At 38.7% G+C, this 10,581-nt stretch overlaps 1 long non-coding RNA gene across 1 annotated transcript; it reads right to left on the bottom strand.

Annotated features, from left to right (window-relative positions):
- Positions 1–2,601: 2,601 nt before the first annotated feature.
- LOC140475924 (uncharacterized) lies at positions 2,602–9,851 on the bottom strand. The gene is made up of 3 exons (XR_011960357.1): positions 9,712–9,851; positions 6,833–6,931; positions 2,602–2,903 (listed from the first exon to the last, which is right to left on the bottom strand). It is a non-coding gene; the product is annotated as an uncharacterized lncRNA (long non-coding RNA).
- Between the last annotated feature and the right edge of the window lie 730 nt (positions 9,852–10,581).

Below are 10,581 nucleotides of genomic sequence, written 5' to 3' on the forward strand. Positions count from 1 at the left end.
AGGATGGCAGTTTCCTTTTCTGAAGGACAATAGTGAACCAGATGGGTTTTTCCAACAATCAACTATGGATTCATGGTCATCATAAGACCTTAATTCCAGATTTTCTTTGCATTCAAATTCCACCTTCTGTTGAGGCAGGATTCAAACCTGGGTCCCCAGAATATCACCTGGGTCTCTGGATTAACAGTCCAGCGATAATACCACAAGGCCATTGAAGAAAGTTCCCAAAACAGACACATAACAGTCGCTAGGTGATCTTGAGCAACAAACCTTCAGATTAACAAATGAATGCACTGACAAATTTCACCACAGGGACGGACCATCCCCTATTTATATATAATTTTTATTTTCCCCACACTACCGCCTAACAGCAGTTTATAATTTTCCCAGCACCCATGTTTTGTGTATGTGCTGGTGTAGGACAGAGTAAAGAACAACAGGTGTTTAAATATTTATTTGTATTCCACCACTAGTAAGAAAGGAAACACCTGAGGAGCATCCTCTGTTTGTTTTTTCTTTATTTTTCTCTTTTTTTGTTTTTTTTCCTTATCCCCACACTACCACCTAACTGAGGGCAGGGATTAAATCACATCCTCTGTATTAGTCAGCCAGAGCTTACTGATTGGCCCAGGTTAACAAGGATCTTATAGTCAATGAGATCCACCTGGTTCCAATCACTACATTTTTCTTTTGAATAAACTTTCAATGTATTTTGTGATCCAGGGTTCCTGAATCCTGCCATCCTTATCTTTTATCCTCACAGGAACATGCTGGTCCTAAACTCTGTTCGATTGGCCTTTAAAAGACTCTCACATGTCAGATATGAATTTACCCTTGAATAGCTGTCCCCAATCTAATTTCACCAGTTCCTGCCTAATACTGTTATAGTTATCCTTCCCAAAATGTAGTACTTTCACCCAAGAACCAGTTACGGATACAGATACTGTACGTCCATAACTGGATGCCTTTCCAAATTCTAAAGTATTCATGCTTTAACAGAAGCTAATTTAATCAGGCTTTCTTGAGTTAAGGAAATAGTGAGTTTACCAGTCACTAAAGCATGAAAAGGAAATACTACACGCTGTTAGAAATGAAAAGGACAAAAAAAAATCGTAAATCAGTCTCTGGTTTGTCCATGCAGACTAAGGCCCACACATACATTCATACACAGACAAGGCAAGAAGACACAAACCTGTAGAGGTATTATGTGTTTGAAAAAGAGGTGAAACGGTATAGTACTCCTACAATCAGTGTTAAAATGCAGGAGGTAGAATGGGTTGATATTTCATCATTCCTTTGCTTTGATTTGATTTGATTTATTTATTGTCACCTGTACTTAAGTTTACAAGCAGTATAGGCAGATCATAGTAAGCAAGGACGTACAGATCACAGGGTGAAAAAAAAACCTTAGAGGCATATAGGTTATGTCTCACAGGGTGTACACTAAGCAAGATCAACATTAGTAAGAACAGCATTATTTGAAGTTAGAGAGTCCATTCATTAGCCTAAGAATGGCTGGTAAGAAACTATACCTGAACCTGCTGGTGCATGTGTTCAAGCTTCTGTATCTCCTGCCTAATGGAGCATTAATGGGGTGTCATGGGTCTTTGATGATGTAAGCAACCTTTCACCGGCCGTGTAAATGGAGTCCATGGAAGAAGGGTTGGCTTTCGTGATAGTCTGGGATGTGCACACAATCTTCTGTGGTTTCTTATGGTCCTGGGCAGAGCAATTGCCATACCAGGTCATTACGCACTAAGCCAGTATGTGTCAATGAAAACTGATTGCTGACAGTTGCAGCATATTGGAAAATTTTCAGATTAGATTTTAAACAGAACATCTGCTGACACATTCAAAACACTCTCAGTGCATATGTGCAAACAACATCTACTAAGTACCGCTGCCTATCTTTGCCAATAAAGCTATTCTGTACCATTTGCACATATTTATTGTCTTTCTTTGGGTGCTGCCTTTTTTTTCATAAAATATGCAAGTGTTCAACTTTCCATATGTGCATTGTGAACCTTTCGGGGGTGTCAGAAGGCACAGCTGACTTCAACTTTGGATGGGAAACAGTTAGGAGGTCTGATATCTAAAATATTATCAGTTTATTTCAAACTAGGTGGTTTTGCTTTCAGGTTTAGTCTTTCCTTTTGCCTTTCACCTTTCCTTGCAATCCTTTCCACAAGTGCCACTTCTAGGTGTGTACTGAAAAAAACAATTTTAGTTCTGAGGCTGTTGCTTGGCAACCTTTAACAAAACTCCAAGAGTTTTTCTAACTCTGTTTCTCCAACAGTTAGGAGGAGAAAGTGAGGACTGCAGATGCTGGAGATCAGAGCTGAAAACATGTTGCTGGAAAAGCGCAGCAGGTCAGGCAGCATCCAAGGAACAGGAGAATCGACGTTTCGGGCATAAGCCCTTCCTGAAGAAGGGCTTATCTCCAACAGTTAACCCATTTCTTAGCTTAAAAGATTTATTGACATTTACAAACAGTGAGTAAAGCGCTTTCTCTTTAACCTTTTAAACTTTTATTCCCAAGAATTCACATGGTATAAAATAATAATTATCCAATAATACACAACCAATTTCTCAAAGTCCAGAGATAAATATATATTTCTTATATGCTTTCAATGTGTTTCATTACAATGTAAACATATGTTACAACTTTATTTCTTAACGTTTGACAGGGAATAATTAACTAACAACTATTTACAAGTCCTCCCTCTAACCTATCTTTTACCTTTTCCTTCTACAGTACTAGTCCAATAAAACTCCCAATTAAGATTTACGAAACAAAACTTCTTATCTCAAAACCAGGCAGCTTTCAGTTTTCTCTGTATTCCTGTCTTCTTCTTTTTCTTCTCAGGAGTTCTGCTTCACAGGTTACTGATCAATAAAGGTACCTTTAAGAGAGCATTTTTCAGACAGTCTTTACATGCTGGCTTGGCAGTTCATCTCCCAACTGTTCAATTTTTCCTGGTCTTATACCTTCAAAGCATTGAATTGTATCATTGGTTTTTAAGATTGTCAATATACTAAATTCAAACTGGATGGAGTTTGGTATTTTTCGGGGTATAATTAATACTGATTGGCTTAATTCGAATTTGTTTTGTCATTTCCAGGCAACCAGCTACCTTAGCTACCCCACTAGCTGGAGCACCTGTTACATTGTATCTTATAAAGAACACTGGTGCTGTCGTTGTTAGTTTTTAACTCTCTTCAAGGTACAGTACACCCACATCTTCATAACACATAATACATTTATAACAAAATAACATAATATTACAATTCATTCTTCCTCATTCACTCTTTACACAGGATGTAGACAGTTTTTTACCACCTTTTTAAATATCCAAACTATTCCAGCATCAATATACTCTTGAGTGTTTGCAATTATATTGTGCTTTCTAGTTACATAATTTTTTTAATACTATAAGGTTATACAAACAAACTCAAATGAAATAATCTAGACATTTCAGTTTTAGATTTATCTATAAAGGCCAAGGGATTCTGGTCAGTGTAAGTTAGTAGTTCTTTGTGGTTGTGGTGCACAAAAACATCCAAATGTTTAAGAGCCAGTAATAATCCCAGTTCCCTTTTCCACCGAAGAATATTTATCTTGAGGCTGACTCAATTTCTTTGAAAATGGATTCTCTTTATCCAATTTGTCATCTCAGAATAAAATTATATCCACTTCCAAGTCATAAACATCAATCATCATTTAAAAAGCTTCTGTGAAGTCAGACAGCCAACATAAATTAATTCATTATGAAGGGTTTCACTTTGTCAAAAACTGATAATTATTCTATTGATCATATTGCCATCACTTGGTTTCATAATAATACAATTAGAGTTGCAACTATTATGGAGTTTGTGAATTGTCTACATCTCCTTCTACTACACTCTCACTGCTTAGAGTCATAGAGTCATAGAGATATACAGCATGGAAACAGACCCTTCGGTCCAACCTGTCCATGCCGATCAGATATCACAACCCAATCTAGTCCCACCTGCCAGCACCGGCCAATATCCCTCCCAACCCTGCCTATTCATATACCCATCCAAATGCCTCTTAAATGTTGCAATTGTACCAGCCTCCACCACATCCTCTGGCAGCTCATTCCATACACGTACCACCCTCTGTGTGAAAATGTTGCCCCTTAGGTCTCTTTTATATCTTTCCCCTCTCACCCTAAACCTATGCCCTCTAGTTTTGGACTTCCGACCCCAGGCAAAAGACTTTGTCTATTTATCCTATCCATGCCCCTCATAATTTTGTAAACCTCTATAATGTCACCCCTCAGCCTCCGACGCTCCAGGGAAAATAGCCCCAGCCTGTTCAGCGTCTCCCTTTAGTTCAGATCCTCCAACCCTGGCAACATCCTTGTAAATCTTTTCTGAACCCTTTCAAGTTTCACAACATCTTTCCAATAGGAAGGAGACCAGAATTGCACACAATATTCCAACAGTGGCCTAACCAATGTCCTGTACAGCCACAACATGACCTCCCAAATCCTGTTTTCAAAACTCTGACCAATAAAGGAAAGCATACCAAACACCTTCTTCACTACCCTCTCTACCTGCGACTCCACTTTCAAGTAGCTATGAACCTGCACTCCAAGGTCTCTTTGTTCAGCAACACTCCCTAGGACCTTACCATTAAGTGTATAAGTCCTGCTAAGATTTGCTTTCCCAAAATGCTCTGTCATCCTCCAGTATTCTTGCCACTCCCTTCTCATTTTCCTCCCTGCAGTGAAACCATGTTAACATTGTGAGAAACAAAGCTAACATATCAATAAATTTCAGTCCGAGTCAAATTCTGAAGCAGCAAATTTTATTGAAACATTCTTGCAAGACGGGTGTCTAACAGATAGGCATCCTTATCCAAAAATTACTCCACAATTTATACCGTTTAATTAAGCCTCTCTCGGTACTTCCCTGTTTACCTCATTGACCTAACATATTACGTGTCAAACCTCTCACTATTCCTTATTGTGTTCTGCCACTCCCTAGCTGCGGTCCACCCTTGTTTACTTCTCCCCCTACTCCAAGCTGGGCGATCCTTACTCTTATTTACCCTATCCCTTATTTGCAGCTAACTTGGCTCGTTTTAGTGCCTGCATGGGGGCAATATGCCGAGTTGGCATAACTCAATGTTCTTTTAACTCCTTACCTATTTGTCTTTAACATCTTCCATTGTTTGCAGGCACGTTCCATTCTTGTATGCACATTTTAGCTAACTCAGAAGCAATTATATATTTCCTTCACACAGTTTCATTCTTGTATACACATTTTAGCTAACTCAGCTCTTGGCTGAAACAATTAAACACTGGTGTAGGTTAGTTCATTTACCTTGCATAAGCAATTATGGTTGCAGAAGTAACACTGCTTTACCTATATCCCACAACATGTTTATAAAACATAATTGATTCTGCTTTCTGCAATGTAGAGCTCTCAGATAATTTTTAATTACCTTATATGGGCTATTAATCTCACTTTAAGAAGTACTCTTTTAAGAGTGAGAACACCTTTTTGAAATGCTCTGGTTTCAGCATGTTTACCTATTCTTGTATCTTTGCCTGTGGAGTTTTTAAATGCTTCTGTGTTACCTTGTGCACTCCAGTGGGTCTTTCTGGAAATGTGGACTTATAATCAATATTGAGGAATCAGTTTTCTGTCCTAAAATTCTTTCCTTGATCAATTTTAGTGCTTGACCTATCTAGTGACCATGCATTAAATTGAATTGACTGAGCCCAGTAAATTCTTCTGGGAATCCCTGATAGCAAATAACATATAACACAAACCTTTATCCAAATCCTGTGGATGTTCATGACAATGTCATTTAATCATTATCTTGAGAGTCCGATGGTATCTCTCTAAAGCATCTCATGTTTGTGAATGACATGTCACAGTTTTGTACCCAAGTGTTTTGTACCTCAATTACTTTTTATATCTTGAAAAAAAGACACCAAATTGGAACTTTGATTTGAATGCACTTCTATTAATAATCCATAACAAGCAAAATAATTGACTTAATTTCTCATCCAGTGTTTTACCTGTAATTGATCTCGAAGCAATAGCTTTTCAAAATGAAGTTGTCATGTCCATAATTTAATATGTTCTGGTATCCCATTTTTGTTTTTGGTGATGTTTCTACACTACTAATAGTCTACTAAATGTTTCTACACTACTAATAGTCCATTAAATGTTTCTTCAAAGTATGGTATGTTTATTAATGATCCTGATTTAAAGACATGGAATCACAGAATTTTGCAATACAAAGGAAACCATTTGACCCATTTTGTCTGTACTGGCTCCTGAAAGAGCTACCTAGCTAGCCCCATTCCCTGGCCCTACCTCTGTAGCCCTGCTGCTGCTGAGCATTTCCTACTGCCTGACATGTATGGCATATTCTAGAGATGAACATTAGTTTAGGTACTAAAACTAAGTTCTTACAAAGACTTGGCCAGTTGAAATACTTGATTATCACTGCTTCAGTTACCATATCACCATATGTCTTACCACAGGAATTTCACATTCTACCTGTAACATCTCTTTATGATATCCCCACTTCCTCAGAAGAATTATATTTTTCATGTAGTAACAGCTAGAACATCTTCTGGCTCAGCTTTGCTTTCAGTATGGTTTGATTATGCTAACTTTTTAAACTCCAGGTCTCCATTCTGAGCCTCAATGACAGAAGACTTCCTAAATTTCATTTATTTTGAATTATCCACATCTTCAAAGAAAGTCATAGCTGCTGCAACATCTGCTTGCGGTACCACTTTGATCCTGGTGATTGATTTTGTTCAGCTATTGCAATGAAAAATACCTGGAACTTGTTCTTGGAGCTGTTCCATCTCTTTAACTTCATTCAGACTTTCTGTGATTGGAGGCAAAATTCCAACTTTCACTCCTGCCAAGTCATTAGCTGAGAATAAAAAGAATAAATGCAAATAATTTCTGAACAACATCAGCTGTTACTGTTCCAGACATTAAGTCACATTCTAAATACAGTTTACACAAAGGAACTCATATATACTTTCCACTTAGAGTCATAGAGTCATACAGCATGGAAACAGACCCTTTGGTTCAACCAGTTCGTGCCAAACATAATCCCAAACTGGACTAGTCCCATTTGCTTGTTTCTGGCTCATATGCCTTCAAATCTTTCCTATTCAGGTACTTATTGAAATGTGTTTTAAATATTTCAATCGAAATATTTCCTCGAAAAGTTCATTCCACATGCGAATCACCCTCTGATTCCCCTCATGACTTTGTAAAATCTCTCTCCTCTCACCTTAAAAATGTGACCTTGGTCTTCAAATTCCCCATCTTAGGGAAAAGACACATACCATTAACCCTATCCATACCCCTCATGATATTATAAACTTTTGTAATCTCACCTCTCAACCTCCTACACTCCAGTGAAAAAGTCCCAACCTGTCCAGCCTTTCTTTACAACTCAAGCCTTCCATACCTGGCAGCATTCTGGTAAATCTCTTCTGAACCATTTCCAACTTAATAACACCCTTTCTATAACTGGGTGACCAGAACTGGACACTGCATTCCAAATAATGCCTCACCATATCCTGTACAACCTCAATATGACTTTCCAACTCCGATATCAAAGGACTGAACAATGAAAGCAAGCGTGCTAAACTCCTTTTTAACCACCCTGTCTAAGTATGATGCAAACTTCAAAGAATTATATACTGGAACCCCCAGGTTCTGCTACACTACTTCACAAAGCCCTATCATTAATTGTGTAAGCCCTAGCCCCATATTGTACCAAAATGCAATACCTCGCTTTTAAGAGGATTGATGTGGGCAGAGCAGTAGATGTGATCCAGATAAACTTCAGTATGGCATTTGGCAAGCTTCTTCATGGTAAACTGCTTAGCAAGGTTAGATCACATGGAATACAGGGAGAACTAACCACTTGGATACAGAACAGGTTTGAAGGTCGAAGACAGAGATTGGTAATGGAGGGTTGTTTTTCAAACTGGAGGCCTATGACCAGTGGTGTGCCGGGTCCACTGCTTTTCACCATTTATATAAATGATTTGAATGTGAACATAGAAGGTATAGTAAATTTGCAGATGACACCTCAGAGTACAATGGGATCTTGATCAGATGGGCCAATAGGCTGAGGAGTGACAGATGCAGTTTAATTTAGATAAATATGAGGTACTGCATTTTGGAAAGGCAAATCAGGCAGGTCTCATACACTTAATGGTAAGGTCCTGGGGAGTGTTGCTGAACAAAGAGACCTTTGAGTGCAGGTTCATAGTTCCTTGAAAGTGGAGTTGCAGGTAGCTAGGATAGTGAAGAAGATGTTTGGTATGTTTTCCTTTATTGGTCAAAGCATTGAGTATAGGAGTTGTGGTCATGTGGCTGTACAGGACATTGGATTTGGAATACTGCATGCAATTCTGGTCTCCTTTCTATAGGAAGAATGTTGTGAAACTTGATAGAGTTCAGCAAAGATTTACAAGTATATTGCCAGGTTTAGAAGGTTTGAGCTATAAGGAGAGGCTGAATAGGCTGGGGCTGTTTACCCTGGAGTGTTGGAGGCTGAGGGGTGAACTTATGGAGGTTTATAAAATCATGAGGGGCTTGGATAGAGTGAATAAACAAGGTCTTTTCCCCAGGTAGGGAGAGTCCAGAGCTAGAGGGCATAGATTTAGAAGAGAGGGGAAAGATTTAAAAGGGACCTAATGGGCAACGTTTTATGCAAAAGTGGTATATGTATGGAATGAGCTGCCAGAGGAAGTGGTGAAGGCTGGTATAATTACAACATTTGAAAAGCATCTGGGTGGGTACATGAATAGGAAGTGTTTAGAGGGATAACGACCAAGTGCTAGCAAATGGGACTGGATTAATTTAGGATATTTGGTTGGCATGGAAGATTGGACCAAACGGTCTGTTTCCATGCGTGTAATGACTCTATGACTCTATCCAGGTTAAACTCTATCTGCCGTATTTCAGCCATTTGACCCATTTGATCAAGATCTCTTTGTAATTTTAGAAAACCTTCCTGTCTACTATGCCACCAATTTCGGTGTCATCTGAAAACTTACTAACCATGCTTTCTATATTCTCATCAAAATCAGTTATGTAAATGACAAACAAAACAGAACCCAGAACCCATCCCTGTGAAACACCGCTACAGGCCTCCAGACCTAAAAACAACCCTCCACCATTACTCTCTCTCTCCTGCCTTTAAGCCAATTATGTATCCAATTGGCAAGCTAACCCTGAATCCCATGTGACCTAATTTTACTAATTAATCTACCATGTGGATGATTGGCGAAGGTTTTATTAAAATTCAAGGAAACAACATCTACTGCTCTGTCCTCGTCAATCTTTTGGTAACTTCCTTAGAAAACTCAATCAAGTTTGTGAAACATGATTTTCCTCACACATAACCATGCTGACTCTTCCAAATCAATTTTTGCCTCCCTAAATGTCCATAAATCCTATCTTTTAAAATCACCTCCAACAATTTACTCACAGCAGAAGCCAGCCTCATAGGTCTATACATAGGTCTGATTTCTCCTTACAACACTTCTTTAACAAAGGGACAACTTTAGCCAACCTCCAGTTATCAGGCACCTCACCCATAGCTATAGATGATGCAAATTTACATTTTCCAGTACATTGTTATGAACTCTGTGTAAAAACACACACTATTAGAGTGATGCTTACCCACAGTCACACACAGGATATCCACCTGGACGAAAGTAATTCTTTATTCGAACATCCTGACACGGAAAGGTTTACAATCCTCCTGGGTTTTTCTGGAGCTATTTCAATAGAGATATGAACAAGACACTTAAAAGAACAGAGAGTAGGAACAAACCACAGTATATTTAAGATCGCGCATTAACAACAGCAAACAACACAAAAAAAAATTGAGCTGCAACCTGAATTTCAAGTTCTTCCAGAATCTTAAGTACCTGTCCCGATCTGCAATTCCACATGAACTAATGTTGGATTTCTTTCTCCTTGGTTGCTTGTGCTCTCTTCTCCCTCTCCCTCCCCCCCCCACTCTGCTGGTCATTTTCACCAGGAGAGTGTGGCTGGGGCTGAAATTCGTTCATTGCAACTAAACATTAGTCACTTTATCCTCACTTGCTTTGTCCTCTACCTTTGTACACACACATACAATGGTGTGAATGAGTTAAGGAACCTTTAATTCGCTCTTGTCCCAATCCAAAATGTTAAAGGGGTTAAAGATGTCTGACGACAGTCGCTGCTAAGGAGTTGGCACAGACAGAGGATGCTCCTGAGTGGTCACAAATTTCAGCTCAGATGTTCAGTATAGCTCCCTTTGTTTACGATCAGATCAATTATCTGAATAAGCAGTTATCTGATCAAAATACTCCCCGCCCATCTTGTTTGGATAATTGAGGTTGTTTTGAGAAAATGGGGTTACTTTCCCGTTCACCAAAAATCATTTATACCTCTCGTCTAACTTATTCACCTCTCTTGCACTCACAATAATATTTACCTTCAGTCTCTTAGTTATAAAGCTGTGAATTGTAAGGAAAAACCCATCTGATTCACTAATGTCCT

The sequence above is a fragment of the Chiloscyllium punctatum genome, chromosome 4, assembly GCF_047496795.1.
Source record: "Chiloscyllium punctatum isolate Juve2018m chromosome 4, sChiPun1.3, whole genome shotgun sequence".
Taxonomy (NCBI): Eukaryota; Metazoa; Chordata; class Chondrichthyes; order Orectolobiformes; family Hemiscylliidae; genus Chiloscyllium; species Chiloscyllium punctatum.